Below are 5313 nucleotides of genomic sequence, written 5' to 3'. Positions count from 1 at the left end.
CATCCAAACACAGGATCAGAAACGATCTTTGCATGTCGTTCGATGAAATCAACAAGATGTGAGAAATTGGGTCTGGCTTGGATCAGATCCATTATCTCACAGGCCTTTTCTCGCCAACGTTCTCTCAACTTGAAAGGTAACTTCATTACAACGGTTCTCATATTACTTGGCATGTGGAGCTCTTGCATAAAAGAGATGTCATTAAGAAGGTTACAACATGAGCGCAAAAACAAGGAATATGCATATAACCCTTGTGCGTCCTCAGCCTTTAACAAGGGCCAGCCTAAAGCTTTATCCATATATGCAGCAGCAATTTTAAAATCATTACCAAATTGCTCATTCAGAAGATTCTTAGCCAATGGATAACCTATTTCAGGATCAAGATGTTGACAACTTCGAACCAGTTCCTTAGGTTGACCTGTGGTAAATTGCTCCAAAAAATACAAACAGTCCCTTTTATTGCGAGTTCTTTCCTCAACACCATGTTCAAATGCTCTCAAAAAGGATACATAATGAAGTGGATCACCATTGAAGACTGGAATCTCTCTATTTGGAAGTGTGTGAGGTTGAGCTTGATGTACAAGATATGCAGTGAGCTCCTCCTGCTTTTTCAAAATCTCAAAAAGAGGTTCATCGTATGATGGAAGAGGGTTTAAAGCTTGTGTTGCCATACTGCCACTGGAATGTTGTACAAACTGACTTGAGTCCTGATGTTGATGAGTGCTGGTGCCATAAGTGTTCAATCCTCCTTTGTGCTGCATTTTTGTTGATTGTGATGGGAAGTTAGAAGTAGTGCCAGTTGGTTGTGATGGACTGCTGTTTTTAGCTCCAACTGTGGCCACTGATAGTTGACTTGTTGGTACATATTCAGTAGCTTGTGGATTTAATATTTTTCTTCTTGTTGAATCAAAAATTCCATTTCCAATCACATCCCTTGACGTTTGACTCTTTGTAACTTCCTTTCCTTTTGAATGAGAACTACCAGTACGTGAGCATTTGCTTTGGCTGCCAACAGTACTCAAAACAGCAAGTTTTGCAGTAGATGCTGCTATTTCAGCATCCAATTCAAGTTGTTCCTTCTGTTTTCTCAATTCCTCTTGCTTTGTTTCAATTGCATGTTTAGATTTCAATGCAGCGGCACGGGCCATAAGTGCAGCTCTCTCTGCTTCAGCCTGTACACGAGCTGATGCAGTAGAAGAACTACTACTGGAACTGTGCTTACTATAGTTAGTGGCACCCTTTGAAACATTTGAAACACTGTCCTCTGGGACGACCTCATCATTAATATTTGCATCAGTAACCCCTTCAGTTATTTCCTGACATGTGTCAGATGTGGACAACCATAAATTGACATGTTCAATAAACTCGTTTTTTGAAATCATTTTTGCCTTGTACCATATATCATGTTTCTCAATTTCATTATCAGGCAACAAAGTCAACAAAGATTCATGTGCTTCTTGAGCCTCCAAACATAACCTTTTGAAATTTTCAAATACACTTTGTACTTCATTTTCATATTCTCTGTTATTTTGCATCAACCTTTTAATAGTTTCTATTATTTTGTCTGCTTTGTTCAATTTTGCTTTCCTAATTGCTTGCAATGATTGCAGTTTTTCCAATAAGGCCTTTGCGGTAAGTTTAACTGGCCTTTTTTGCCTTTCAGGCTCACTGTCATCATAAAGCTGTTGTTTTGACCTAGCAGATTCTTCCTCATTTAAACACTGTTCCTCCATATTACCACAATTTCAGAACAACCATACAGTACAAAAAATTGTCCAACCCTTTGGCAACCAATGCATTGGATTTACGCTTGTTTTGTGTGCACACATAATAAATGGCCATTAAGTTCAGTTATTGTTGCAACAATGTACCTTTAAATCCTGTGTTGAATCACCATCCAATGCAAATCCAACAGGAACAACGAACGAAGTCCAACGCAACTAGAACAGGAACAGCAAACGAAGTCCAATGCAACTCTATCAGGAACAGCAAACGAGATCCACAGCAACCCCAACAGGAACAGCAATGAAGTCCAACGCCACTCCAACAGGATCAGCAAGCGAAATCCACAGCAAATCAAACAGGAACAGCAAACGAGATCCACATGGCTATCGGTCCCAAGTATAAATGTGTTCAAGAGCTGTCACTGACGTGAATTTATACTCACAGATCATTGGAAGCAGAGGTTTTTGACTTAATATAACAGCCTTCCATTGGTGTTATCGCCAGAAATGGGGGTGAGCACGTATTTCACGCGTGCAATCAGAGTCCATGCATGCTAAAGTTGTTTTTAAGCAGAATGTCTTTATTTGTGCAGGTGAATTAAACAAAGCCTCAATCTTTGCTTCTCCTTTCTTCTTTATCATGTCAATATAACATTCACTCCATGTATACACAGCACATATCTAAACACTGCTGTTTTCTGGCTAGCAAACAAGTTACTCTGTAGCACGGTCAAAAACCGTGTGCTTTCCCATACCTGACGCTCTTCTATGGAAGTTTTTTCCTATCAAAATTAAAATGAAAATTCAAATGCTTAAAAGATCAAATGATAAATCAAATGCTCAAACTATAAATCAAATGCTCAAACCGACATTGCAAATGATAAATCAAATCCTCAAACTGACTCTGCAAATGATAAATCAAATGCCCAAACGGACTTTGCAAATGGTGAATCAAATCCTCAAACAGACTCCTCAAATGATAAATCAAATCCTCAAACTGACATCGCAAATGGTGAATCAAATGCTCAAACTATAAATCAAATCCTTAAACCGACATTGCAAATGGTGAATCAAATGCTCAAACAACTCTGCAAATGGTGAATCAAATCCTTAAACGACTCCGCAAATGGTGAATCAAAAGCTCAAACTGACATTGCAAATGGTGAATCAAATGCTCAAACAGACATCGCAAATGATAAATTAAATGCAAATGAGGTGTCAATCAACCAGCATAGGCGGAGCTTTAAGGCGGAAGAGTTTGTTGTTGACAACAACCGGTAGCGCTATGACTTTTTCAAGGCGTTCAGATTTGCGTGCACTATTCCACGTCGTATCCGTATCAACTCGTGAAAGAGAAAGCGAGAAATCTCCTACTGCTTCTGTCCACATTCTGAAGTGCTCATCAGATGGGTCCATCTATCACAGGAGGCCACGAAAAACCATGCGGCAAGATGATGATGCTACGTCACATTGTGGAAAACTGGATAGATTTAGACATCTTACATGTAAGTAATTAAATCCAGAAAGACGGTTCCTTGAGTTAAGTTACAGTAAAATAGCAATAGTTGAGCTACTGTACAGTGAACTGTAGAATTCCTGAAAGTGTAAAGATGCTTTACAGTATATTTATTTTATCTTGCTATAAATTATCATGTAGGAACTTCTGTAAGCACATGACGTTTCAAACGTTAATTTACATAAAGACGATTATTCAATGTCTGAGAAAAATATAGGAGGTATTGCAGATTAGCAAATTATAACATTAAACAGACGTCTGAGTGATTTGTTTATGCTGATGTAGAATGCACTTTTGTCAATACAGCTTATGTGAGATATATGTAATATTAATACAGTAATGTTTTCTTCTGTTCATTTGGTGATACATTTATGAAAGTATAATTTTGAGCACACAAATCACAGAGGTAATGTGACTTGTCTGGTTGTTATAGAGAAGGAAGCACACATGTTTGTGTGTTAGCTGATGCAGAGAGACTACCATCATATTTGTTTAATATTGTTGTTTCAAACTGCTATTACAACAATTTCTTTAATGTTGATTTATATGCCATTTGTAGGCTGGAGCAGGATTTGCAAGGCAAGAAAACAGAGAAAACCTGAATTCAAAACATGAAGTAAGATCATGTTATTACTTCCAATTCACAACTCAAATGAAACTCAAAAAGTGTGCTGTTAAATGACTTCTTTATTAAGAGCTTTGCATAATCTGAAATGTCCTCAGACTGGTGTGTGCAGTGATGATGATGAAGAACAGCAGTGTGCTGATGAAGTAAATGTTGAAGATGCTGTAGTGCCATGGACAAGACCCTGCATCCCTCCACCTGCCTGCGTGTCCTCATCTGAGCCAGATGCTGGTGTGGTCTCTTCATCTTCAGTATGAATCGGTTTCTCAGGCATGGACAGCCTCACCTCACAACTCTGTTCCAGTCTGACTGCAGCACTGAGGGATGTGATGGCAAAAACAAGTGAAGTCCAGCATGCAGCAGAACATGGGGTTTTGTCTGAAATACATGATTGTTAGAATAAGTTTGAATAAAGCTTAGTTTCGTATCTTGTTGACTTGTATTTATTTATCATGGTTACTATAATTCAATATTTTAATCATACATTCATATTTTCTTTAATTGTTGATGAATACATTAATAATTTCAATGATGTATAAATACATTATTTCTTTTTTTGACTGAAAATTAAGATGTACTCACCTTGGCTACATTTGTCTAGTGACTATTCATGCATAGCTGTGGTGTGTGTTGGTGTGTGTGTGTGTGTGTGTGTGTGTGTGTGTGTGTTTGTTAACAGCATTTATTATTTTTGTAAGTGTTTGGGTGGGCTTTGCAGTCTAGAGTAAATACTCACATTTTTCGAATGTAAAATTTCTCCAAAGGAAGATCTTCAAGCAGCTGTCCGACATCTTTGTGCAGATGTACCAATGTGCCAACATTAGAAAGGCTATCATGTAGGGTTATCAAGTTACTGGTGCTATTAGGTGTTATTGCTTCTGTCCCTGCTATTTTATTTGTATTATTATGGGATTGTTATCAATAACAATTATTATTAATCATTATTATGCAGAAATAAAAATTTCATACAGGCTTAGGGAAACATTGCTGTATCTTAACAATTAACATAAACAGCAAAAAGAGAACAAATGTAATAGATTTTCTTTTGATATAAGAATATATGAATATATAATCAAACAAGACTGGAAAACTAACTTTAAGCATGTTCTACATGTGGATAAAAAATGTTACACAATATTTGACAAGGATATCTTATGTAATAAAATATTATTTTAAATTAAGATTTAATAAACCTGCCATTTATTTAAAGTTGCGCTTGTAACGTCAGTTATGTAACTTTTTTTCATCATCTTGCCGCATGGTTTTTCGTGGCCTCCTGTGATAGATGGACCCATCTGTTGAACACTTCAGAATGTGGACAGAAGCAGTAGGAGATTTCTCGCTTTCTCTTTCACGAGTTGATACGGATACGACGTGGAATAGTGCACGCAAATCTGAACGCCTTGAAAAAGTCATAGCGCTACCGGTTGTTGTCAACAACAAACTCT

General features: G+C 37.3%; 1 long non-coding RNA gene across 1 annotated transcript; it reads right to left on the bottom strand.

Annotated features, from left to right (window-relative positions):
- Positions 1 to 3909: 3909 nt before the first annotated feature.
- Positions 3910 to 5313, bottom strand: LOC141378054 (uncharacterized). The gene is made up of 2 exons (XR_012391497.1): positions 4602 to 5313; positions 3910 to 4243 (listed from the first exon to the last, which is right to left on the bottom strand). It is a non-coding gene; the product is annotated as an uncharacterized lncRNA (long non-coding RNA).

This window comes from Danio rerio, chromosome 2 (genome assembly GCF_049306965.1).
Source record: "Danio rerio strain Tuebingen ecotype United States chromosome 2, GRCz12tu, whole genome shotgun sequence".
NCBI lineage: Eukaryota > Metazoa > Chordata > Actinopteri > Cypriniformes > Danionidae > Danio > Danio rerio.
The sequence above is the reverse complement of the archived record's forward strand: the minus strand, read 5'-3'. Positions and strand labels throughout refer to the sequence as shown.